Genomic DNA, 27,245 nt, shown 5'->3' with positions numbered 1-27,245 from the left:
GTTAAAAACAGAATTTCACCCAGGGCCAGTTTACCGGGACATACCAGGCGACCACGAGATGCTTACTGGAATGTCAACACATCTCGAAATTTATCAAGCCGGTCGACCGCTAACCCCTCGGTCGACCGCGAAATTTTTTTAGGCAAAATGAATTTTAGAAACAGTAAGCCCATGGCGGGCAACCGCGAAGGTCCGATTGACCGCGTAACCTTTTTAAGCCAAAATATTTCTAAAACAGTAAGCTATCGGCGGGCGACCGCAACCACCTCGGTCGACCGCAGCGATAAAGATTTTTCAAATTAAAAAAGGCGCCCGATATGGGCGAGCGACCTCCGTGGCTCAGTCGACCACGACGGACTCGCAAAAGAGTCGTTAGGGTGTACAGTGGGTAGGTGCAACCACCCAGTTTTATTACAGTTTTGCCCTTATTCTCTCCCAAATGAACTATTAAACCCCATCAAAGACCGTCTCTAAACACCTTTTGAATATTTTTGAATATCAAACTTAGAGCTTTCTCTTGAAAATCAAAAGGATTCTTCTTCAAATTTCTTAAGCATTTAAACTTGCATTCATTTCTTATCAAGAGATTCTCCCTAAGCTTTTAGTCTTAATCATTGGGAGTCTTGTGAGCTTTGAGAGTTGCATACGCCTATAAGAGGCTTGAGTGTTCTTCATTTTCCTTTCTTCTTTCCTTTATGTGTATGTGAGATTGCAAATAGGAGTTTCTTGCTTCAAGGCCGGAGTGCAACGAAGAAGAACATCTTTAGAGGTGGATTTGTAATACAAGGGTGTGTCCCCTTGTAGAGGTGGTGAATGTGTATACGCTTTGTGAGACAACGTTAAGGAGTCTTACCATAGTGGAGAAAATCCCAAGGAAAGGCGAAGTACTTGGGTAGTGGAGTAGGTCAAGTTGTGACCGAACCACTATAAATCATTGTGTGGTCTCCTCACTCTTTTCCCTCTCTCTTGTGGTGTTGGTAATCTCTTTCCCTTTTATTTTTAATATAATTTGAACAAGGGTTAGAACTAATTAGGCCAAACTCACTTGCCCTAACTTTTCAAATAGAAAATTTTGAAAACACCAATTCACCCCCTCTTGGTTGTTGCCCTTCGGGATTTCAAGTATCTTTTGTCTCATGATTTGGTAATTAATGTATTCCTATGCTTAAATTTTTCAAAATAGGTAGTGGAAATTGTGTATGATGAAAAGGCCGGTAATCCAGTTGTCAAATATGGTGGAGAAATTTTATGATGGGTGGCTGTACAAAACCATATTTTTCAATCCAAATTGTCCATTTGTTGGGCCCCAATGTAAATAGGTTGTGCCTCAAAGCTCATTTTCATAGGATGATCTTAACCCTCTGATCTATTTAAGTTTCCACAAGGATCATCCTATAGAAATGATTTTTGGGCCACAACCTATTTACATGGTTTTAAATTTTGACCGAAATCCAAAATTTCGGGTTTCATCGAGACCGAAACCGAAATTGGGTAAACCTAAAACGGAAATTTTGAAATTTCATTTTCCGTGAAATTTCGGCCCATAATTTAAGGAAGATCACCAAAAAATCTGGATTTTATTCGTTTTTAAATATTTTCACGAAATTTCAGCCGAACACCCCCTGCAGTACACATTCCCCCCCCCCCCCCAAAAAAAAAAGCGTTAAAGTTGCCCACTGTTCACGTTATAAGGAGGGTGAAAATATCATCTCCCTAAAACATTGCTTGATTTTGTTAGATTTCGTTCGAAATTTCGAAATTTCAACTGAAATTTCGGTTTCTCGGTGAGGAAGGAAATGCAATCAGAAACCGAAATTTGAAACCATGACTATTTACGTTGTGGCCCAACAAATGGATGGTTATGATCATCCTATGGAGTGTGTCGTACCGTATTTTTTTTTAAATATGGGTTTGTACAACGACACACCATATAATTTCTCAGAATGATGTATAACTAATAAGAGCGCCTTACCCACCCACCTATCTTTCTATCTATCTATCTATCTATAATATGTAATAAGCATGCTTCTTTCCACTGTTATTCTTCTTTTTTTCCAAGAAAACTTTTTTTGAAGAATATTTTCTCTTAATATTTGGTTTTGCCACTACTATTTTACTGCTACTAATTCTATTTTACCGCTTACATTCATTTTTTTAGTTTTGCCGATAACCTTCAAAGAGGAACAACTTTACCGCTAATCTGTTTACCCACTATCGATTTAATGGCCAAGGCCCTGTTTGTTTCAGATTGTGACCATGGTTTCAAATTTCAGTTTCGGAATGCATTTCGGTCCTCACCGAAATTGAAATTTCGGCCAAAATCCGATACACCAATTTTAAATAATATTATATCTAATACCAAATTTTGGTCGAAATTTCGGGAAAACATTATATAATTAAAAAACGAGATTTTTGGGTTGAAATTTCAAAATTTCCGCCGAAATAAAGCATCGCTTCTAGTATGCCAATAACCTTCAAAGAGGAACAACTTTAGACCCTTCGGTTTCGATATTGACCGAAATCTGAAATTTAAAACCATGATTCTGACAACCGACGGTGAGGGCCCCAACCGACTCTTGGCCCAACAGATAGGGTCACAATCTGAAGCGACAGGGCCGCGTTTCAAAACGTTGGCAAGAGCAGTTCATTCTCAAAAAGTACATCAATGACAAAATGTTGGACTGAACCCACTCCAAAACCCACAAACACATCAAAACAAGACCCACCTTCGGAAATCAAACCTGTACCGATAGCTTGCTTTTCTATTTTCAAGCTTTTCATTGGGATTTTGAGAATTAACTTTGAATCCAAAACTGATCATTGGACTCGACCAATTTTGAATCCAAAACCTAAGGAGAGAGGGCCCCAAAATGTATGAAATAGTGGTCCCCACAGTTCTATCTCCGAGGAGAATCCTGATTCAATTTTGGGAGAATTTAGGGCTGCAAAATGAAGAAAAGCAACAGCAACGATAGTAGGACAGGGGCCGTGGCGGTGAGCAGCGGACCCAATCGGAGCAGCCGGCGGGCCGTCCGTTGGGCGGTGGAGAATCTAATGCCACAAGCCCACCGCTTCATTCTCCTCCACCTCGCCCCTCTCGTCGAATCCATGTAAATATATCGACATCATCTCTTCTCATTCCAATTTCCTTTCAATTTGATGCTTTTTTTTTTGTTGCCTGTACAAGTTTGGTTCTTCTCATTACTAAGGAAATGATGTTGACACTCCTTGTTTTGATAATGGAACTTCACACTTGATTGACCACTTTTATTATTGGAGATTATCTTGTGTACTGTATGTGCCTCTAAAGTTAATTAGAAAAGTGTAAAGTAGAAATTATGAGTGTCATTGTTAAAACAAGGGGTGATGATATAAATTCCCTATTATTATTGTTATTGTTTTTCTTCTCATTCCAATTTGCTTTCCAATTTTTAAAGCCCAAGATTGGAGATTATCTTGGGAATTGTATCAGCCTTCAAAGCAAATTAGAAAAGTGTAAAGTAATAATTATGAGTGTCATTGTTAAAACAAGGGGCGCAGATATTAATTCCCTATTATTATTGCTAGTGATTTTCTTCTGTTGATGATTCATGGTAGCCGGAGTAAAAAAGATTAAAATGTTAGTATAAATAATTTAACATTGTAGTAAAAGAAGCAGCTGATGTATGAGCAAAAATGTGGGTTACTTAGGAGTTTGTGCTTTTCTATTTTTTTAATTGTTTTTTATGATGATTGATCATAAGAGTTAGGTACCCTGCTTTTGTGGGAAACCTTCTAAGCATTAGGATTAGGACTTAGGAGGACCACAAAAGGAATATGTCAAATTCTTATGCACATATGCTAGAGTATGATTTGGTCATCAGAACTCAATTTGGGCTGTTTCTATAAATATCCTAAAACCCCCCTCAAGTAGAGTGAGGGAGGAGACCACATTCAGATTGGAGTGTAAATCACCAAGCCCTTCCGTACCCTGACACATCTGCTGTGGGCGGTACAAGTTTACAAGTCTGGTTCTTTTGTAGTGCGTGAAATTCTTCCAACATAGGTTGACACCACTGTGAAGTAGAAGATGCCTTCTTGAAAGAAGTTCACTCTATATCTTCTAATTGAGACTACATGTAGGAAAGGATGTGCTTAGAAGAAATAGACCTCTGTGGTTTGAGATTTCCAGTTTTGAATCGAGTGATCATGTGATGCCTAGTAAGTGGAGGTCTAGCAGGCTGAAATCTGATCAAAACTCCGATCTGGATGAAGGGCCTACAAAAGGTGGCATGGGTTCAGCTAATTAAAGTGACGAAAAATGTGCATAGGTTGGTTGTAGGGAAAAGTGAAATGGCTGGAGGTGTTTCAATCACTTGTATAGGATCAACACTAGTTCTGTCACGTTTGCTGAATCAATGAATGATGTTGCGTGGAAAAAAGAAGAAGAGAATAGAGAGAAAGAGAGAGAGAAAGTCATCTGGACGTATTGGTTTTCAGTAGCACAATTCTGTCCATTTTTTAAGGATGATCCTAAGGAGCTGATTTTTTGGGCACACCCTATCTATGTGAGGGCCTATCAAATGAATACTTTGGATCATCCAAACAATGTGCCCCCCCACTGTATTTTAAGCCGATGGAGTAGATAAGTTATCTACTCGCTCGATCGATTAGATACACCTCTCTCTCTCTCTCTCTCTCTCTCTCTCTCTCTCTCTCTCTCTCTCTCTCTCTCTCTCTCTCTCTCTCTCTCTCTCTCTCTCTCTCGTCCGGACATATTGGTTTTCAGTAGCGCAACTCGCACTAGCTAGCTCTTCACAAACCAAGCTTCCCCTCCTGTCCCCACAAAGCTTGACCTTATCTCTCCCGCTGAAGAGGAAAAATCGAGGATGGAGCTATTGTTTGAGGATGAAGAAATGCTCGAATCAGAGAACAAATGGGCAAATTCCCTGGTGGGATATTTTCTCGGCAAATGACCCTATTTCATCTCCTTAAGAGAGACGCTCATGCGCAAATGGAAGCTCACTGGATCCCTCCAAATGCACACTCTGGAGCATGGCTTTATTCTTTTTAAGTTCTCCTCCGCTGATGAGTGTACACGAGTCTTAGAAGACACGGGACAAAGCTATGGAGGTAGACCCTTAGTCCTACAAAGGTGGGACCGTGATTCCAACCGGGAAAAGAAGAGTCTCCCTGAAATCCCTTTTTTGATCAGGCTCCCTGGGCTTCACCTCAAATTCTGGACAAAGCATTGTTTGAGTAGGATTGCTAGTTTGATTGGAAAGCCGCTATATATGGATACCCATATTGCAGAATCGTCCAGGCTAAATTACGCCAGAATGTGCATTCAAATAAGTGTTGAGCAATCGTTCCCGGAATCCAACTAACTCAGAACCTCTTCAGGAGAGATTATTCAACCAATAGTCTACGATTGGAAGCCAAAAGCTTGTACCACATGTAAAGACTTCAGCCATCTCACGGAGGAGTGCAACCTCCATAGACATTCCCAATTTCATTTGAAAAAGGAAGGGAAACCTGTCAAAAGAAGCTCCCAATCTGATGAGATCCATCCCATTGAAGCAATCCCGACACCGAACTGCCTAGAAGCCCTTCAAAGGATCTGAAAATAGTAGGAAATTCCTCAAATGGCAATCCAATAGACACTATTGTGACCCCTGACCAGGACCAGCTCAAAGGCAATAGATTCTCGGCTTTGGAGGACTTGGATCCTGATCCAATCACCATTGACGTGCAACCTCCGCTGCAGAAGCATCAAGGACAGAATGCCAACAAGATTCAGGACCATCCTGGGCATTGTACGAAGAGTAACTCTCAAAACTACCATCAGGAGAATGGTTCTTGGCAAAGGGACCAATGGCAGGAGGTAAATCTGCGAAAGAGCCAGAGAGCTAGGAAGCTGAGTCCGAGGATGATAGACGCCCGTGGTTATTAAGAGTTTTTGAGACTTCGTGTACTTAGGTACTGTGTCACTTGATAGCATCTTATCGGTGTACTCTTGATCTGTTTCCCTATTATTATGATAGGGTTAGTATTTGTGAGCTGATTGTACAATCTTTATTATTCAAATAAACCGGTAGGGGTCCACGCCCAACCCCAGCTTACCTACCAAAAAAAACTCACACTAGTTATAGAATCTCGAGATGGTTGTTAGATGCTATGAAACAAAATCAATTCAAAGAGTCAACTTTGCTATGTTGGTGGTTATGGGGATAAGGTTTGGGACTTCTAATCTATAGGAAAGGGCCAGAATACTAGGGTGAAAGAAGGGTTCGCTCCCCAGTACTTACTTGGGCCTCCCTTTATGCTCTTGTAGTCCATCACAAATATTGTGGGACTTGGTAATAAAATGAGTGGAAGGGAGAATATCCATGTGGTAAAAAGGACTACTTTCTTTGGGGTATCACATTAATCAATGTAGTTTTGTCTAACTTACCTCTGTACTTTATGTTGATCTTTTCTGGCCGACTTCTATCATTAATAGAATTGAACCACTTCAAAGAAATTTCCTATGGAATGATAAGGAATTAGAAAGTATCATATGATTAGTTGGGATGTAGTGTGTAGTCTCTGAAGAGGGTGGCCTTAGCGTGGCCTTTGTAGTCCCGGTAGAGAGGGTGGCCTTGGGAAATGGTTTTGGAAATTTGGCGAGAATAGAGATCTTCTATGGGAAAGGATAATTAAGGCAAAATACAATTCTGGCTCTGGCCCCAGAGACTGGACTGCCACCCATGATTATTGTTGCCAAGGGTGTACAGTTTGGCGAGAAACCATGAAATTCTTGGTACCCTTTCAGAAAGGGATACATTTGAGAGCGGGGGATGGGGGATGATTAGGTTCTGGTTGGACATTTGGTGTAGGGATACATCTATAAAGGAGGATTTTCCGTCGCTGTTTAGTATGGATGCACAAAAAGACATTATTTTGGTCAAATATTTTAGTAGAGTAAATTATGTAGTGGACCTGAATTTCAAATTCAGGTGGAATTTTTTCGATCTAGAACTGGATGAGGTCACCTCTTTTCTAGCGAGAATTAACTTAACATACGTAAAATATAGGGGCTTGGGTAAGAGCTAGGAAATGGATCCCATTGGGCTATTTCATTGTTAAAACTTTCTATCATTTGGTCCTTAGGCATCATTCCTCACCTGCTAGATTAGTTTGGAAGATAAAAGTCCCCTCATAGGATTAACGCATTATGTTGGTACACATTTTTTTTTGTTGAGAAAGGTAACAAGAATTTATATTATTCTCACTGTGGATCATCTTTATAATAGACCAATGCTTATCATGAATCATTGTGCCCCTTGCCTTGCGACGCCGAGTCTGTTGATCACCTGCTTCACTGTTAGCTTACTCATGAGTTGTGACTTCTTGTCTTAGGTTGCTTTGGAGTTTGGTGTGTTCTCATTGGTCACATCGATGGCCATATTGAGTCATGGTTGCTCTCTGGCCCTCCAAAGGTAGGACTTTGTGGAGCCTATTCGTAGTTTCCACTTTATGGATTCTATGGAAGTAATAGAAGAGTCTTTGAAGTACATCCAAAGGTTTGCATAGTGTACAAAGACAAATCTTTTCGTTTGTTGTCCAGTAGTCATTTGTCCTCTATATATTCAGTGGAATACCGGTGACTTCATAGGAATTGGTAGAAGATTACTTTTTCAAGAAAAAAAAGGAATTGGTAGAAGATTAGGTTGAGCAGGACTCGTGTGGAGGGCCCTAGGCCCAAAAGGACCCCTCCACCTCCCGAGAGGTTGATGCTGAACTTTGATCATTCGAGTTTTGGTGACCCTGGACCAATAGAGATCGGGGGCCTATTGAGAAATGTAGACAGAGAGGTGTTACGAGCTTTATGTAGACAGTTGTTACGGGCTTTATGTAGACAGAGAGGTGTTACAGGCTTTTTCGGGCCCAATAGGGGATAAAGATGCTGTCGGGGTAGAGGCCAGATGCTTTTTAGGGGGATTCGACTTGCTTCGTTGCACCAAAGGAACCATTTGATTATCAGGGGAGATTCCCTCAATGTGGTCAGATGAGTGCCAAATGGGACCTTTTTCCCATAGCATTTCGTAGATGCCATTGAGGAGATTTGGGACTCCTCGGAGTGTCTTGACCTAGAGTTTCGTCGTGTTTGGCGTTAGGCCAACTCGGAGGCTGACGCTTTCTCATATGTAGTTGTTGTTGGTAGAGAGGGGATTTTGCTTTTTGACATTGGTATTTTTATGTTTTATTGTGCTTCTTTGATTTACTATACATTTCTTGGTTTTCTATCTTCATTTTCTTCTCTTTACACTATGCCACTCGGCCATCTCAGTCTTTTGGTTTTGGTTTTCTATTAAATTATGCACCGTTCAAAAAGAAAACACGAGCATTGAGGAAAAAGACAAAAATGGAGAGATAAAACAACATTACGATAGATCTTTTTCTTTGTATCCAAATTCCAACCTCTGTCAAACCACAATCGTAGAATGAGATTAACAAACTAGAAAACATATATCGACTTTGAAGGCGAAATGCAAAAGACAATTAGACATGTAGTGCTCTAGAAAAATGGTGACATCCCCTTTTTTCTGGCATTGAGAAGATGTCGTATGTTTATTTTCTTTAATGACTACAATGTTTCCTTGCAAAACTTCAACTATTCATAAGAAAAAGTAAAGATTCATTATTAATCTTTGAAAAAGAGCTCAAAGTCAGTCAATAAATATCTTGACAAAATTAACAATTAACAAAATGCTACTATGTCCTTATGGAAGAATGCAGATATTAGAGAATTTCCCTAAAAATAGGCAGTTAATTGATAAATGACTAAAATCATTGATAATATTCAAATAAGCATAGTGCATTACTCCCTTCTAATATAACTGTTAGTTCAGTCTCTTTTGGCAAACTATGAGTTTTTCCACGATCATACTAATTCATAAACCACACACCATAAAAGCAATAAATTAAAGAAGGGCGATGATATTTTCACTCCCACTGCAGTAGGTATGCGCTCCCCTTATAACGTGATTTGACATCAAAAAGCGTTAAAGTTGCCCACTGTTCAAGTCAAATCACGTTACAAGGGGGGCGCATGCATACTGCATGGGGGGTGAAAATATCATTTGCCTTAAAGAAACACCATTCCCTGGTTTGAGCCCAAAAGTTCTGAATAATGCAGACCTTTATGTAGTAGTGATAAAATTTGTAATCCCAGGTAAAGCAACTGAGCGGCGGCCACGGGGGGTGTGGATTGGGTTTTAGGAACTATTGTTCTTTTCAAAGATAAACCATTCCCTGGCTCACTCGCCCTCACTCTCTTTTTGAACAGATTTGGCCTTTTCTATTTAATTCCAAATCTTACTGAAATTTCCATTTAGTGTCCATTTGCGGTGACCCCAACTAGTTTGGGACAAAGGGTTAGCTGAGTTGAGTTGAGAATGTCCATTTGTGAATTATACCTTAGGTCGGAACCCTTTAGTAGCCTTTTCTTACCAACATTTGTGTGGATCTGTTTATACATTTACCTTTGTGTTCAACAGCATCCAAATGGAAGTTGGCCCTCTTTTTTTTTTTGTATAGGCAGCTGATTCTATTTATCTAATTTAGGCTCTTTGAGATGAGTTTTGGTTTGTTTCCAACCACCCAAACCTTTGTAGGCACACCGCTTAAGAAGCCCATCTAACTGATTTTGTAACTTTGACAAGAAATTTCCGATCTCATCTTTGTAAAAGGGGGTTCAGATTGATGAGAATATGCAAAGAGAAATCATTAATCATAGCTCATTAAGATATCTGAACATTCTCTGTTGTAAAGAGTTATTGTACTCTGTTTAGGTTTGATTTTAATATGCATAATTGTTTTACTTTATTTTAAGTTTTAATTTATAAAAGCCGGAGTCGTTTAGACCGCTTCATTGTGTCGGCTAGTTGGTTGGATTCGGTTCGAGAAGTTTTTCATAAATCTTTGCATCACTCGGTGTCAGATCATTGTCCTATTCTTCTTGATCGTAGGTTAGAATCTTGGGGTCCTCCACCCTCCAGATTTGAAGTTGCTTGGCTTAGTACTCCCCACATGGAGGATAGATTGGGAGGGTGGTGGGCTTCTTGTTCAGTGGAGGGACCGGCAGATGTAATTATATGGCATAAACTGAGATTTGTAAAGAAGAAGTTAAAAGAATGGGTAAAGGAAAAGAAGTTGCAGTCGGTTGGCAGAAAATAATGGTTGGAAATCAGGTTGGTTGCTTTAGAAGAAAGTGGTTTGGGGGATGAGGAGGAATGGGAAGAGTTGGGTAGAATTAAACAAGAGCATAAGTCTTTGCTTCTCGATGAGGAGAGATATCTTGGCGCCAAAAATCTAGAGTGAAGTGGTTGGTGGAAGGGGACAAAAATACGGCATACTTTCATGCTATGGCAAGTGCTAGAAGGAGGAATAGAATTGTATCTCTTAATGTGAATGGTTCTTCGGTGACTAGCAAGGAGGAAATTTGAGCAGCTATCACTAGTTTCTACTCTTCCTTGTATTCTAAAGAGTCCTATTCTCGTCCCATCCCAGAGGAGGTGGAGCTTAATTGCTTGAATTTAGAGCAAAGTGTTAAGTTGGAAAGTCCTTTTGAAGAGGAGGAAATTGAAAAAGCTTTGTTCTCTCTGGCAAAAGACAAGACCCCTAGACCAAATGGTTTTTGTGTAGCTTTCTTCCAAGCTTGTTGGTCTTTTGTCAAGATAGATATTCTAAGATTTTTTAAAGAGTTCTTTGAAGGTTTATCGCTTGATAGGGGCACAGGCGCAACTTTTATTGTTTTGATTCCAAAGGTGGAGGGAGCTTCAAGGGTGTCTGAGTTTCGGCCTCTTAGGTTGGTGGGTTGCTTATACAAAGTGTTGGCGGATCGTCTCAAAGTAGTTCTTCCTTCTTTGATCTCTGATAATCAAAGTGCTTTCCTTAGCAAGAGGCAAATTTTGGATCACTCTCTCATGGCGAATGAAATTATAGATTCATACTTGAGAAACAGTGAAAAGCGAGTTATTTGTAAACTTGACATGGAGAAGGCCTACGATAAAAAGGAGTGGATTGTTTGGATTACCTTCTCGGGAGGATGGGTTTTGGTTCTCGTTGGCGAGGGTGGATTAGGAGGTGTATTTCCTCGGCTTGGTTTTCTATTCTTATAAATGGTTCTCCAAAAGGTTTCTTCAAGTCCTCTAGGGGTTTGAGGCAAGGGGATCCTCTATCGCGTTTTCTCTTTGTAATTATCTCAGAAACTCTTAGTAGATTGATGTATAAAGGTTGTAGAAGGGGCTTACTTGAAGGGTTCTCTATTAGAAGTGATAGGGTGGAAGTGTCGATCCTCCAATTTGCAGATGATACTCTTGTATTTTGTATTTTGTACACCTGAAACTGAAAAGATTTTGAATCTCAAGGGACTCTTAGATGTTATGAATTGATTACAGGTCAGCGGTCCAATCTCTTAAAGTCGAAAATGTATGCAAAAGGGGCGAAGCAGTACAACGCCAAGTGAAGAGGATAACAACCGATGGGGAAACCATCGGAGACAAGGTCGACGGGAAAACTGTTGCCTGGAGAGAAGCGATAGAGAGAAAAATGATAACCAACCAACGATAGGGAAACCATCGTCTGGAGACTAGGTCGACGGCATGAACATCGTCGCCTGAAGATAAGAAGAGAAAGATAACCAACCAACGATGGGGACATCATCGCTTGAAAAGAGCCGACCAACGATGGGGAAACCATCGCCCGGAAAAGAGAGGTCGACGGGAAAAGACTGTCGCCTGTAAAAGAGCTGACCAACGATGGATATGGAAGCCATCGCTCGGAAAAGGAGGGAGAAGATAACCAACCAACGATGGGGAAACCATCGTCTGGAAAGAAGGTTGACGGCATGAACATCGTCGCCTAATGAGAGGTCGACGGGGAAACCGTCGCCTCAAGATAAGAAGAAGAAAAGGAAGAAGATAACCGAACAACGATGGGGAACCATCGCCCGGTGAAGATAAGGCATAAAGCCAGAAAGAAAGATGAATGCGTAACACTACGTCAAGAGAAGACATGAAAGAGAAGACAACATGAAGGAATAAGGCATCAAGCCAAACAACACGAAGAGAAATGAAAAATAAGATACGAAAACAAGACAACACTCCCTCAAGAAGACAAGACAACACTCCCTCAAGAAGCCACCTCCAGGAAAAGGAGGGAGAAGATAACCAACCAACGATGGGGAAATTGTCGTCTAGAAAGAAAGTCGACGGCATGAACATCGTCGCCTAATGAGAGGTCGACGGGGAAACCGTCGCCTCAAGATAAGAAGAAGAAAAGGAAGAAGATAACCGAACAACGATGGGGAACCATCGCTCGGTGTAGATAAGGCATAAAGCCGGAAAGAAAGATGAATGCATAAAACTACGCCAAGAGAAGACATGAGAGAGAAGACAACATGAAGGAATAAGGCATAAAGCCAAACAATACAAAGAGACATGAAAAATAAGACACGAAAACAAGACAACACTCCCTCAAGAAGACAAAGACAACAATAACAACTCTCCCTCAAGAAAAGACAACAAAGTGGACAACGCTCCTCCTAAAGAAAAGATACAAAAAATTACATGACAACACTCCACCTCAAGTTGAAGGTCAAATATCTTCAACTTGCAACTAAAATAAAAACGAAGCCAAACAAGGCAACACACTTCTCTCGGACATTTCATCGAGCACTTGGTGTGCGCTTTGAAGAAGACAAAGAAACATATAGAAACAAGGCACTACACCTCTCTTAGACATTTGAGCAAACACTTGGTGTGCGCCTTGAAGAACTACATAAAAGACATAGAAAACAATACATAGAAGACAATGTAAAGAAAGAGATGACATCAACACAAAAAATAAAATAAAATAAGAGAACCATAAGAAACAACACAAGACAAGAAGAAAAACAATACAAGATAATACTCCTCCTCAAGTTGGGGCCTTCAACTTGAAATGAAAAGAAGACTTTCAAGGCACAAAACCCCTTTGAGACATTTTATCAAACACTTGGTGGGCACCTTGGAGAGGAAGACAAAAGACATAAAACACAACAAATATAGACGGAGAAAAACAAAGATGAGAATGAAGGACAAGAAGACAATACTCCATACGAAAAACCAAATGAGAGAGAGTAAATACGGTCGAGGAAAATGGGTTTGCTGAGAGAGAAATGACGACACACACAAAAAAAAATACCGAGAGAGAATTTAAGGGTTTGAAACAAAAAATAGAGAAATACGAGAGAGACAATAGGGAGGAGAGTTCTTAGGGAAGATTTGAGGAGAAACTATAGGGAGTTAAAGAGAGGAAATCGAGATACGAGAGTGATATGAGAGAAAGAGATGAACGACGTGGAGGGAGATAGACTCTTCTTATTTCCTTCTTGAAGGATCAGCCCATTGGCTCTAATACTATGTTAGAAGTAATCTAGGGTTAGAGAAGAGAGGAAGAAGAAGAGGAGTGAAGGTTGGAAATACTCCACTAGGGAGCTCTACACTCATACAATGTATATATAGGCCCAAATAGGGCAAGTGAGTACAAAGACTACAATACCCTCTATACTAGAGGTAATGACTAAACTACCCTACAACATGTTATTCAACAGGGTTCACCTAGAGCCAAACAGAAAAATGTAATAACTCAAAGAAAAAAGGGGTAAAATTAGACGACGGAGGTTGGGTCTGGTTGGGCTGCCAAGGTCTCAACCCTAACCCACCCCGAAATTAAATCGGGTTGGCTTTTCCCAACCCAACCCAAGCCAAAATCGGGTTGAACCCATCAGGTTCGGGTTGAGTCCGACCCAAGTTGGACCGCTACATGTGACACGTTCCGATAATGTTATTCATCCACTTGAAATTTTTAAAGGGAAAAGATTTCAGCACAACCATGTGTTGATAATTGCACTAGCTCATCTTGGCTGTTTTTATTTAAAGATCCGTCAAAGGTTAAAAAATCTCTCTTAAGCCAATTAAAAAAGAAAAGACGAGCTGAGTTTGTGCAATTGTTAAAACATGGTTATGATGATATCATTTTCCTTTTAAAAATAGCTGTGAAAATTGTGAAAAGGTATTGCTAGCTAATAGTGTCTTTTGTCTCGTGATTTGGTAATTAATGTATTCCTTGGCTTAAATTTTCCAAAATAGCAGTAGAAATTGTGAATCCTTTACTACTAAAAGGGAAAACCAGCGAAAGTTCATCTCCTTATTTTGAAAAATTTCCCTGCCCCTGTTTGACTAAATCTTCCAAATAGGTCCTATCTCTATGGGGCAATTTCGCCTTCCTAGTTTCGTCTGCTTCTTTTGTTAAATATCCCTGCCCCTGTTTGACTAAATCTTCCAAATAGGTCCTATCTCTATGGGTCTCTTCCCTAAAGATATTGCAAAAATCTTGCCATTTGTAATTCTTATCATGCCACGTATTTTCACGTGCGTGAAACGTGTCGGCTCTGTTTTGCCCTGTTAGGTTTAGATCTCTCTCGCCGAGCTCCGATCTCTTTCGCCGCACCTCCTTGAAACCTCCAATCAAAACTAGAAATTGTACTCCGAAGGAGAATGATCTAGAGAGCCCACCCAGAAGACCTTGTTCCACCTTGCTAAGTTCGATGCGTAACCTAATTTCTTTGGTCCCCTCAAATGCTGCCGTCATTCTCTCTCTCTCTCTCTCTCTCTCTCTCTCTCTCTCTCTCTCTCTCTCTTGGATTTTGCTAGAAAATCTTGATGCGTCTTCAATCCAGAAAATTTCTTGAAATCAACATTTATTAGAGACGAGGTCAGTTTATTTTTTCATGGAAGAGACAAATGACTGCTTTCAATGCCTCGCTCATCTGATCATATTTCTCATTTGGGTTTTCTTCAAAACTCGCAGATGGACCACTCCCTAAGCATAACAATTTCTCATGGACGGGAAATCCTGATCAAACTGTCTGATTTTGATCTAATGGTGTGGCTGGTTGGTAATAAAAACCCATTTTGGTTTGGTCTTTATGATATATATCACATAATGGGGTCTGATTTTATGTAGGAATGTGTGGGTTCTATTTACCTGCATCTCATTTTTAAATTTATCATCCAAGTGCATGCATATTCAATGCTTGGGAATGGTTCAGTTATTGCAATTTTTGAACAATCGTCCCAAATGTGATAAATTGACTCGTGGTTTATACCATTATGAATAGCTGATTGATCCCATTCAGCTTTAAAGCAGGTTGGTGCTTCTTTCTTGATATAGATTTGTCTAATTAAAGACGGGTTTTATTGGTTGGTTTACTTATACGGCCGTGCAATTCCGGAGAAATATCATTGTTATATTGAATTTGGGTCATTTTAACTGACATTCTTCTTAAGATCTTCACGCATTTATGTGCATTGATTGGCCAGACGCGAACAGATCCCCATGTTTGGCCAGATGCAGGTAACCTGTTAGTTATGCTCAAGGTTTCAAATTTTGGTTTCGGAATGCGTTTCGGTCCCCACCGAAACCGAAATTTTGAAATCCGACGAAATTTATTCAACGCCTATTTTTTCTCCGTTTTTATTTCAATCGAAATTTTGGTAATTTCGGCTGAAATTTCGGGATAATATTAAAAATTATCAAATATCCAGATTTTTTGGCGAAATCCCTGAAATTTCAGGAATCCGAAATTTCGATCGAAATAATGTAACGTTTCGATTAATCACAATTTCGATTTCAGTATTGACCGAAATCCAAAATTTCGGATTTCGGTCGAAATTTAAAACCTTGGTTATGCTCAGAGAGGAGAAATAGTAGGTCATTGGATAACACCAAAGAGAGGAGAAATAGTAGGTCATTGAATAACACCAAAGTAACTTAGTTTTTTGAGATCTAATTAATGGACTTGCATTAGATATCACTTCTTTCAAGTGAAGTTATTTAACAGATCAATCAATCATGACTCCGTGTCTAGGTTTGGGGTTTTATTTATCGTCGAGTTGATGGTGGTTCACGTGGCTCAAACTAAGTTGGCCCTTTTCAAAATCGTGCCGTATATGTGCATGTTATCATTTATCTGATTGAATGTAAAATTTCAGTGATTATAATTTTTTGAGGGCTTTGCCTGATGTCTTCCCTCAGTCTTCGAGAAATTTTAGCTTTCTTTAGTTGACCATTATTTTCGAATTAAATTTAGTGTTTGGGACTTTTATAGGATTACTACTTTGTGCCAATCTTGCATTAAATGGTTAGGATTCACTAGAGCAAAACATTGCAATGGTGGAACCTATTACATTTATATTCTTCTCTTATTTCATGATTTCCTAATTTACTTAAGTGATGACAAGTGAATGGTGGTTTTCTTTAATTTTTTCTTATGAAACAAGAAAACTAGGCTCTCTTTCTTTGTTGGAATTGGTGATCCTAATTTCTGAAAAACAATTGCTTTTGGGCTGTTCTGAGTCATTAAATTTAAATTTAGGAGGTTGAACTTTATTTATCTACAAGTTCATCTTCTATGTAAGATTGGCTTCAGGGGTATGATCTGGGTCCTTACTCATTTTTTTTAATGTGTAGTGAAATTTGCTTCCTTTTTTTTCATTTTTTTTTTCAATTGGAGTTATGTGGAAGAGTTCAAAAAGAAACAATATTTTGTTGTTGTTGTTGAGATCAGTGTGCGGCGAGCGTAGTAGCCCCCTCGGGCATGCTCCTTGTACAACCAAGCGAAGAGCTAGTGAGGACCGTAATAGAATATCGTATTTAGTTTTTGTAGAAATAATATTTTGGTATAAATGTTTTGTCCTGCCCATGAGATGAGAACCATCTTCTATTTTACCGATTCTGAGTTTAATATTTACGCCATTTCCCATTTCTCTAGTGTAAATATGGCGTAAATGTGGCAACGAGTGTAAATGGGTCTTTCTTTCCCATATCTTAGTTCATTTGCTTTGCTCAACGGCTAGGTGGGTACTTATTATTCGTTTTGTTCTGGATTATTTTCCAACTTGACCATCTACTCCTTTTGCCCGTTCTCATACTCTGTTTGGATGAGCGTATTTCGATTCTTTGACATATCAACAGTACTACACATAGTATCACAAAAATTATTTGTAACTGGAACAGGGCTTTCAATGGATGTCTCGGTAAAAGCTTGTGGGATTCTGTCCCATACGCAATCACATGGATCCTTTGTGGTGAACGGAACAATAGATTTTCTCCGACAAGGCGAGAAACTGGAATCATGTCTCCTTGGAAGTGAAACTTGCGATCATCGCATGGTCAAAAACCAAGTTCGGTATACCTTACTCGACACTGGAGATCCTTCGTAATTGGACCACCATTGCCTCTGAGAGAATCAGCCGCTTTGTACCTCCTCCAAAGTGGTCGCCTCCACCGGAAGGCTTGCTCAAATTCAATTTTGACGGCAGTTCACTTGGGATTCCTGGCACTGCGGGGATCGGCAGTGTTATTCAGGGGCTGATGGTGCATCTATTATGTCTTTCTCGGGCCTTGCGGGCTATTGCGACGCCAACGAGGCCGAGGTAAAGGCGTTGCTCTTTGGACTCAGATGGTATGCAAAGAATAATTTGGGCCCTCTAATTAGTAAGGGAGATTCTTCTAATGCTATTGCTTGGGCTTCTAATCGATGTGCGGGCTCTTGGCGGATTGCGTCTATTTTAGACAGAATTCGTGACCTGGTCTGAGTTCTAAAACCATCTCTCACTCATATGCGTCGTTCTGCTAATGTTCTCGCTGATGGATCGGCGAAGAAGGGTACTCTTCAATCTACGACTACTGTTTTCTATAGCGGCGCTGACCAACCCGCTCGCTCTTGGACTAAAGACTATGCGCGTCACGTGCTCGATCCAGCAATCTTGGATAATTGTTTTGATGAACTGTTACTAAACTCAACCCAACGGTGTCGGGATCATGGGCTTTTTTTTTCTATTTATTGGATTGTAGGTACTATTTCAATGGGGGACAACTTGTCCCCTTTCTATGTATGGTGCTACTTTTTTCTGATGGAATGAAATCGTTCCCTTTCAAAAAAAAAGAAATTCTAGAGAACATTTGATATTTGAATAAGGAAGAAGGGGATTGGATTTTCCGAGTTAATATCGTTGAGAAGGGTATTACTTTAGAGGTAAGAGTGCCTTAACTTTCCTCTAATGTCTTATTGGATGGCCCGCGTTGCCAGATTTCCACTCGGGAAATGGGTTTTCGTTTCAACAACGATCGGGTTTTTGCAAAGAAAATTTACTATTATTCATGAAGATGGTATTTTTACACCCCGCCTTGCCATATTTATACACAGGAAATTAGTTTTGTTTTTATAGCGATCGGGTTCTCCCCAAAAAGTATATTATTCATGAAGATTCAATTTTCTATCTCAAATGTTTTACTTTACTCCGTGAGTAAGCGGATCCTTTTTCCATATCTCAGTTGATTTATTTTCCTCGATGGTTAAGTGGGTATTTATTCTTCTTTTTGTTTTGGTTTAGTTTCCTTTGTTTCAGATAATTGAAATTGCGGAGAACATTTGTAAGGAAGAAGGGGATTGGGTTCTCCAAATTTATATTGCTGAGAAGGGTAAGGCATTCGAGGTATTAATGACTGTTCTTTCATTTGTATTTCATATGTTTGAATGTAATTGAAAGATTTCCTTTTCTCCATATACAAATTTTGATGTGCAATAGCAAATTGAAATAGTCTATTTTAGATGGAATATTTTAGTTATTGGGACGAAAATTACAGTTTTAGTTGTATTAGTTTCTGCTTGAACATTAGTAGTTTTGTCTTTATGAAATGCTTATTACTTTTGGGATTTGGATTAAGTTAGGAGTTTCCTTTGTACCTAAATATGATTCCAGTTTAATAGGTTTTGAGTTTTTGCTTTCTATTATTTAATTCATAAAACCTCTATTTGGTTACCATTTTTCCTTTTTTTAGGTATCGACAAACCATATTTTAACTAAAGTTTGTCCAACATAAGCTCTATATGTATCAGTCTATGTTCTAATCAATTTTAATTATTCTGTTATTTTTTTATAGTTACCATCATATACAACACCTTTTCGAGGCTTTTTTCTGCAATTGGTTTTAAAGGTTCTTGCTCATTGAGTATTAAACTAAAGGTTCTTACCGATATTTTAACTATTGAAACATTCCTAATACAAGGCTGTCAATTTGTAAGACTACAAATTGAAATCAATTCTTAACTTTAGGCTTAGCATTTATATCAAGCTGCATTTATGATATTTTTCATGGTTTTGCCTGTTTTCTAACCGTTTTCTTATGTTTGGGTGAAGCCTCCTCATTCTGATATGCTTAATGATGTATTAAAAATTGACATATTAGGATTCCTTTACAATTGACTTACTAGAATTTCTTTACAATTGAAGCATTTCAAACTATGCATTAGAATTTCTTTACAATTGACATATTTTAACTTTATTTGATTAAAGTTTTTAAATTAGCGGGCCTATGAACGTGCCCTCTCACGATATCTACCTTTGGATGCCTTTGAATGTGTTAAAGGAGATTAAGAAAGGAGAAAAGTGAGCTAGAGTTAGACTCCCCCTCACTAAGTATTTATATAATAAGAGACTAAGTACAATGAGAAGAATGCCCATACTAGGCTAGGCTTATTCTAACACTCCCCCTCAAGCTGGAATGTATAAATTATACATTCCTATCTTGTTACAAATGCCGCTCAACTTTGCTTTATTCAACGGCTTGGTGAACATATCAGCCAACTGATCTGCAGATCGGGTGAATAGAGTACATAGCTCCCCCTTCTGAATTCTTGATGAATGAAGTGACAGTCGACTTCGATGTGCTTTGTTCGTTCATGGAATACTGGGTTTATCGCAATATAAAATGGCGGCCTTGTTGTCATGGTACAACTGTGAAGGCGAAGAAGATGCAACGCCGATCTCAGACATGAGCAATCTCAACCTGATAATCCCTGTACCCGTGTGTGCCATAGCTCTGTATTCTGCCTCAGCACTCGACTTTGCAATGACTTCCTGCTTCTTACTTTTCTAGGATACCAGGTTACCTCTTACAAAGGTACAATACCCGGTAGTTGATCTCCTATCTGCAGGAGATCCAGCCCAATCAGCATCAAAGAATCCCTCAATTCGCATATGACCATGTTTCTTGAATAATAAGCACTTGGTGCACCCTTCAGGTATTTAAGAATTTGAACCACTGCACTCCAGTGTGAGGTCCGTGGAGAGCTCGTGTACTTACTAACCACCCCAACATCATAGGATATATCAGGATGAGTGACAGTAAGATATATGAGCTTGCCCACAAGTCTTCTATACCTGCCAGGCTGCCAGGGTCTTTCAACAAGTCTCCTTTTGGAATTAGTTTTACATTAGGATCCATAGGTGCAGACACAGGTTTGACGCCAACGTTCCCGGTCTCCTCCAACAAATCTAAAACACACTCCCTCTGTGATAGAGATAAACCACGAGACGAGTATGCCACTTCTATCCCAAGGAAATATTTGAGACGTCCCAAATCTTTTGTTGCGAACTTGTAAGGTCTTTAGTTTCTGGATTCCCCCTGAGTTACTACTACCTGTGATGATGATATCATCGACGTATATAATCAATAGAATGCACCCTACTGAGGACGGATGATTGAACACTGAATGATCTACATCACATTGTCTCAAACCAAACCTCATAACTGCCTCACTGAATCTGCCAAACCATGCTCGTGGAGACTTCTTTAGTCCATATAGAGATTTCCTTAGTCGACATACAGAAGAGGACATTTCCACCTGAGCAACATATCCTGGAGGTTGCTCCATATACACCTCTTCATGAAGGTCGCCATGTAGAAAGGCATTTTTCACATCCAATTGGTGAAGATGCCAACATGATTGATGACAAGGGATAGTAGAACACGAACAGAAGGTATTTTCGCAACTAAAGAAAATGTCTCATTGTAATTAACTCCAAATGTCTAAGTATATCCTTTAGCCACGTGACGAGCCTTCAATCGCTTAACAGTACCATCTGACAGATATTTAATGGAGAACACCCAACGGCAACCAACAAGTCGAGCACTAGAAGGTAGGGAAACCAAATTCCATGTCTGGTTAGAATGTAGAGCATCTCTCTCAAGGTCCTGGCAGCGCGCCACCCTGGGTGAGCTAGAGCCTCATCTAAAGACTGTGGTAACACAACGTAAGACATAGAGAGCACAAAACTCTTGAAAGTAGGAGTTAGAAAATCGTAGGAAACAAAGATAAATATAGGGTGTGCAGTAGAATGAGAGCGAGTACGCGAGGCAATAGGCGAGTCAGATACAACTGCAGGAGAAGGAAAGGAGGATACTTGAGTAGAGGGTAAGGAGATCTCTGCCTGTGAAGACGATTTGTCTTGGTGAGATAAAGGCGGCAGTGCTTGCTGACGACGATGCTGATAATGTATTTTAGTAGAAGGTGGAGCCACTCTGGGAACACAGGATTCGACTTGACCAGCAGGACAGTCAGAGGCTGATGGTAAAGATGTGGGAGCCAATCTGGTAACACAGGATTCGACTTGACCAGCAGGAGAGTCAGAGGCTGATGGGAAAGGTACCGAAGCAATGTCCGGAAGGACAGGAAGAGAAATGGACACCTCGGGCTCCAACTTGGACGAGCTAGGGACGGTGGTAGAACTAAAGAAGGGTTCTGACTCAAAGAATCTAACATCGGCCGACACAAACCACCTACATAAACTGGGATTGTAGCAGAGATATCCTTTCTAGCTACGAGAATAGCCCAAAAAGACACCTTTCGGATTGAGGATCGAGTTTGTCGCGGCCAGGACCCAAATGATGAACAAAATATACGTACTCAAAGATACGGGGCGTAAGAGGAAAAGGATATTGCTTTGGGTATAATGTGTGATATGGAGAATCACCACTTAGAACAGAGGACGGGAGACGATTCGCCAGAAAACACGCAGTAAGAATGGCTTCCCCCCAAAAAGATTTAGGAACCTGCATCTTTAAGAATAGAGCACGGGCCACCTCAAAGAGATATCACAACTTCCTCTCGGCTACACCATTCTGTTGCGAGGTGTAAGCACATGAGGATTGATGTGTAATACCATTAGAGTAGAGGTAGTCCTGAAAACCATGACTGCCAGAGAAAAACTCACGAGCGTTATCTGTACGAAGACATTTAAGGCTGCAACTAAAATGATTCTTTATTTCAGCATGGAAAGTTTGAAAAGCAGAAAAGACCTAAGAGCGGTCCTTCAGTAAAGACACCCATGTCATACGCGAATAATCATCAATAAAGACAATAAAATACTTAAATCCATTATTTGACGCGACCCTAGAAGGTCCCCATACATTCAAATGAACCAACTGAAAAGGACTATCGACTCGACTAATGACTCGGGAAGAGAAAGACGCTCTGTGATGCTTCCCGCACAAGACGCACACTGAAAGGAAGAAACAGAAGCAGAAACTAAGGAGGTCTGCCGGAGGTGCTGAAATGATGGGTGACCAAGTCGACAGTGCCACTGAAAAGCATCAACGAAACTATGTAAAGCAGTAGAAGAATGACTACAGTCAAGGCGATAAAGGCCATCCACCTCACGTCCCGATCCAATCGTCTTCCCAGTCGAAAGATCCTGAAACACACAATAAGAAGGAAAGAATGAGATGAAGCAAGCAAGATTTTTCATAAGTTGACTAACAGAAAGTAAACTGAAGCGAGACTTAGGAACACATAATACAGGTGATAATGGTAGGTGAGGGAAAGGAGACGTGGTGCCAATACCAGTAATGGGAGTAGTGGAACCATCAACTAGAGTAATAGACTGAAAATCAGAGCGAAATGAATGAAAAGAAGAGAGCACAAACGAGTTACCAGTCATATGATTTAAGGCTCCTGAGTCAATGATCCAGGATCCTGAGCTAGAGAGTAAGATCGTGGGTGAACTACCTGGTTGAGTAAAGCCTACAGTAGGATGGTGAGCACTCTGTCGATAGCGATGTAACTCCTCATAATCTGCTCTAGTAAAACTGAAGGAATCATCAACAGGTGTAGAGACAGATCCAAAAGCAATTGTCTCAGAGTCGTGAGATGTGTTGAGTGAGGCGGACGAAGCTCAGGGTGAAGCATATAGCAAGTCTCTATCTGGTGGCCATCACGCTGACAGTGAGTACAATAAGGGCGACCATATCCACCACCAACATGACCACCACCCTGGCCATGGCCACGAGCTCGTGAGAAAGTACCTCCACCCCTGGCAAGGCGAGGACCACCATCATACGCCGCTAGAGCAGAACTGTCAGTCGGAAGCCGTGACGGAGACTCATCAAGGCACTGTTGTGCACGTGAATAGGCCTCTCGCAACGACGGAATGTTGCCGGACCCGAGAATTTGATGACGCAAATGAGTAAACTCCGGGCCTAGGCTCTCAAGACAGTGCACCACTCGAATCTGTTCCTGTTGCATGCGTAGGACGTTAACAACAGAAGTAAGGGGCATGAAAATGTCAAGCTGCTGACATAAAGAGACAACCTGGCCATAGTGAGCCTCAAGAGACATGTCGCCACGGTGCAGACGCATCCACTCAGAATACGTGGCACAGATGCAGGTAAGATTCTCAACTCCCGAATATGTCAAGGTAGCGTGGTCCCATATCTCTTTCGCATTCGGGAGGAGAATCATGGTAGAAGAGATGGCAGGGGTCATACTCTGCCAGAGGAGAGTCCGAATCAAAGCATCCTCCTATTCCCAGCGAATATACGTAGGATTCTTTTGCGGGGGAGGATCCTGACGAACAAAGCTGACTTTGCCCCATCCAAGAAGGTATGTCTCAATCTCTACTTTTCAGGATAAGTAGTTGGTTCCATTAAGTCTGGCAGTGTTCAACTGTGGGTAAGTACCCTCGACAGGGCCTAAGTTGGGAGAAGGAGAAGAAGAGGCCTAAGTTGGGAGAAGGAGAAGAAGAGCTAGTCGAAGAAGTGGGATGGGGGTGGACGTCAGTGGTCATGCCCAGATAGGGATCCACAATTACAAGTGGATCCAAAATGACAACAATCAATCAGTAGAAGAGCAAAAATACCCACAAATATTCGGCCCTCAAGGACGGGACTACAAGCCAGAGAAACCAATGAATGGAATTAATCGCTCATATCGTTGCTCCGCATAGGAGGACCACGAGAAACAAGGGAACCATGAAGGATGTTAGAGGGAACCAAGAAGGAAGAGATCTCAGAACATTGAGAAAAATAGGGTGAGGAAGGGACTGAAGTGGGAGAAGAGGTAAAATAGAGGGTCGTGGAGGTGATTGATTGAAGGAGACAGAAAGGTCGGGTTGAGTGGAGAAGGCATAGAAGAGGCGGGGAAAATACAAGGGGGGGCCGGGGGTGGGGAGTGATGCACAGGGAAAGGTGGGGGGGTGTTACGATGTACAGGGGAGGGTGGGGTGGTGTCACGAGGCACATGGGAAGTGGGGAGATGGGGGCGATGCACAGGGGAGGGTGGGGGGTGTTGGCGTGATGCACAATGGAGTGGGGGAGGGAGGTCGCGATGCACAAAGAGGTGTGGGGAGGGGGCGTGATGGACAGGGGGTGCGGGAGTAGAGAAGGAGGTAGCAGGATGGGCTGGATTAGGGTTTCGATGGGTTGGGTTAGGGTAAGAGATGAAGAAGATGGAGGAGGAGGGGGTTGAGGGAAGGTATGAGAATGTGGGTAGGTACTGCTCTTTCTACTTTCTGACTTCAATTCGGTCGTGGCCGGTTGAGCTGGGAAGGAGGTGACTGGATAGAGTTAGGGTTAGGGTTAGGGTTAGAATTGGAGATGGAGAAGGTGAATGCTAATGGCTGTCCCTAGGGATCAGAAACCCTAGGGCTCTGATACCATGTTAAAGAAGATTAAGAAAGGAGAAAAGTGAGTTATAGACTCCCCCTCATTAAGTATTTATTTAATGAGAGACTAAGTACAATGACCATAATGTCCATACTAGGCTAGGCTTATTCTAACAGAATGAATACTTATATTGTATTTGTGTGTACTTCCAAACAAACGCTTCTACTACAAAGCATTTGAATCATGTAAGGACATTAACCCATTCATATGGAGTTAAAATCCTATCAATCCAAAAATTAGGATCTTTTGATCAGAGTGATTTTATACTATGACAAATTCAAAATAGATACACCATATGAATTTGTTCAGATCACTTGACCATAGAAGTTTTGTCAAGATGAAAGTAGAAAGCTCTCTTCTTTCTTGGAGGTCACCTAAAATCGATTACAGAACCCATGAAAATCATGCTTGAGGAGTCCCAAATCCAAGACCCTCTACTATGAATAGCTCTCTAAAAACTCTTTGCATAAATGGATCCCCTATAGATGAAAGCTTTGAAGTCTATGTGGCTCTTCACCTTGTAATTTTTTTTTTGTGTTCTGACCATCTCGTTCCTTTTCTTTTTTTTTGGCAATAAAGTTGGCTACCATTAAAAAAAAAAAAGAAGAATTGCCAAAGTGCCAGCTGAATAGAAAATGGATTCTGAAGATTCACAAGCATCTCTCCTATTATTCTGGGCAAGTAGATTCACTAAATCCCATTTCATTAAAAACCTCCTACTAATTAAAACCCCACCAGTAAAAATAAAAAAAAACAAAACCTAAGATAATTCTTCACAGAAGAAAAGGAAAGGAAAAACACAAAAAATTCAGCAACTTCTTTGAGAAAGAACAGTGAATCAGGCTCCAAGGTAATAACATAAAAAGAAAAATGAAATGCCCAATTCTTTTTTCACTAGATAGTTGGAATCAAAACAAAACAAGACAAACCCAGAAACCTCTTCTCCTTCATTCATTTTGTATCCCCAACATTGTAATTCGTCATGTGTTGCCAACAATCCAATCCGCAACGATCCAAATTTGAAAACAAAACAAGACAAAACCTTAGACATTTCTTCACACAAAAAAAGGAAAGGAAAAGCACAAAAAATTTAGCAACTTCTTTGAGTATGGTGCTGCTTTTCAAGTGAGTGTAATGGAATGCTGCCCATCAAAAAAAAAATGGAATGCTATTTTAGTGCTTCGAAATTACCATGTTTATCATTCAAAGAAAAACTGCCATGTTTTGTTGCTTGCATCATTTTCATGGAATCTTCTCATGTTAGTATGTTGTTTGGAGCAAGGTTTTAAATTTTGGTTTCGGGGGTAATTTCGGTCCTCATGGAAACGGAAAGTTTAGCCGAAAATCCCGAAATTTCTGCTGAAATATTGTAAAGGAATAAAAAATTAATGTTTTATCAAGAATTTTGCTGAAATTTCCACTGAAATTTGGTAAATTTATGCAATTTCGGTTTCGGTCCTCCACCGAAATCAAAAACTTCGGATGCGGCCGAAATTTAAAACCTTGGTTTGGAGAGGTGAAACTCCCATTTTCTTTCTTCATCTTTGTTACATTTTAATAATTTTCTACAGCTGGTTGTGGGACTTAATATTTTATTCATAAAATTCTAAAAACTTTGTGATATTGCAAGTAAGTTGGATATATCAATTAGTTTGGGAATCCAATTCTGTTCTGTGTAACTTCAAGGTGGAGAATCATTTCAAGTTTTGTTGTAGATCTTAGTTTGACAAAGAACAAATAACGAGCTAATGCTATCCTCCATTTTTGTAGGCACATAGAGTTGGTTCCTACTTTCTACAAAGATCCCCGAGTTGTCTTCCATATTCCTCGGCATCTATGATGACATTAAGGAAATAACAGCACTCTATGCTGCTGCTGAAGAGAATATAAGGATGATTCGTAAACCCCCAAACTTCTATGCATGCTGCTCGTTATCCTCTAATCTATTGTCCATTTGTCATAAGTACTCTTCCATTAATTTTAAACCTCAATCTTCCATAGGTCGCTGTGTAATGGGGAACTCTAATTTATGAGATAATTAGATTCCCTACGTCTTTGTTTTTTGTTTCCACTGTGATTGTGTGCTTGCATATTTCAGATGCATAAAACTTTTACGTGTCTCATATATGCATACATAGAAGATCACACACACGGAAAAATATGCATATCTGGGCGCTACAATGCAAGACTTGGGGCCTCTGTGGATGCCACCAAATCAGTCTTTGTCCACAAATAATATTAGTGTAAGTTGATCTCCTTTGCAAATGGGACATTAAGACCTCCTTGGCATTTATTAACTAGATCTCTACATTCAGGATTAAAAAAAAGAGTAGCGCATAAGGAGGACACTTGAATTGCCATAATGTGCATCATTTCAAGGGTTAGCTTGA

At 40.3% G+C, this 27,245-nt stretch overlaps 1 long non-coding RNA gene across 3 annotated transcripts; it reads left to right on the top strand.

Annotated features, from left to right (window-relative positions):
- The first annotated feature begins 2,476 nt into the window (after positions 1–2,476).
- Positions 2,477–27,245, top strand: LOC143887679 (uncharacterized). 3 transcript variants are annotated; one of them, XR_013254333.1, is made up of 4 exons: positions 2,551–3,110; positions 18,465–18,552; positions 26,626–27,098; positions 27,171–27,245. It is a non-coding gene; the product is annotated as an uncharacterized LOC143887679 (long non-coding RNA). The 3 variants fall into 3 exon arrangements; XR_013254334.1 differs by having other exon boundaries at positions 2,477–3,110; positions 18,465–18,566; positions 26,626–27,245; XR_013254332.1 differs by lacking the exon at positions 27,171–27,245 and having other exon boundaries at positions 2,600–3,110; positions 26,626–27,137.

The sequence above is a fragment of the Tasmannia lanceolata genome, unplaced genomic scaffold (genome assembly GCF_043159265.1).
Source record: "Tasmannia lanceolata isolate RefF3 unplaced genomic scaffold, GAP_Taslan_0.1 ptg000012l, whole genome shotgun sequence".
Taxonomy (NCBI): domain Eukaryota; kingdom Viridiplantae; phylum Streptophyta; class Magnoliopsida; order Canellales; family Winteraceae; genus Tasmannia; species Tasmannia lanceolata.
This window is presented reverse-complemented; position numbering and strand designations above follow the sequence as displayed.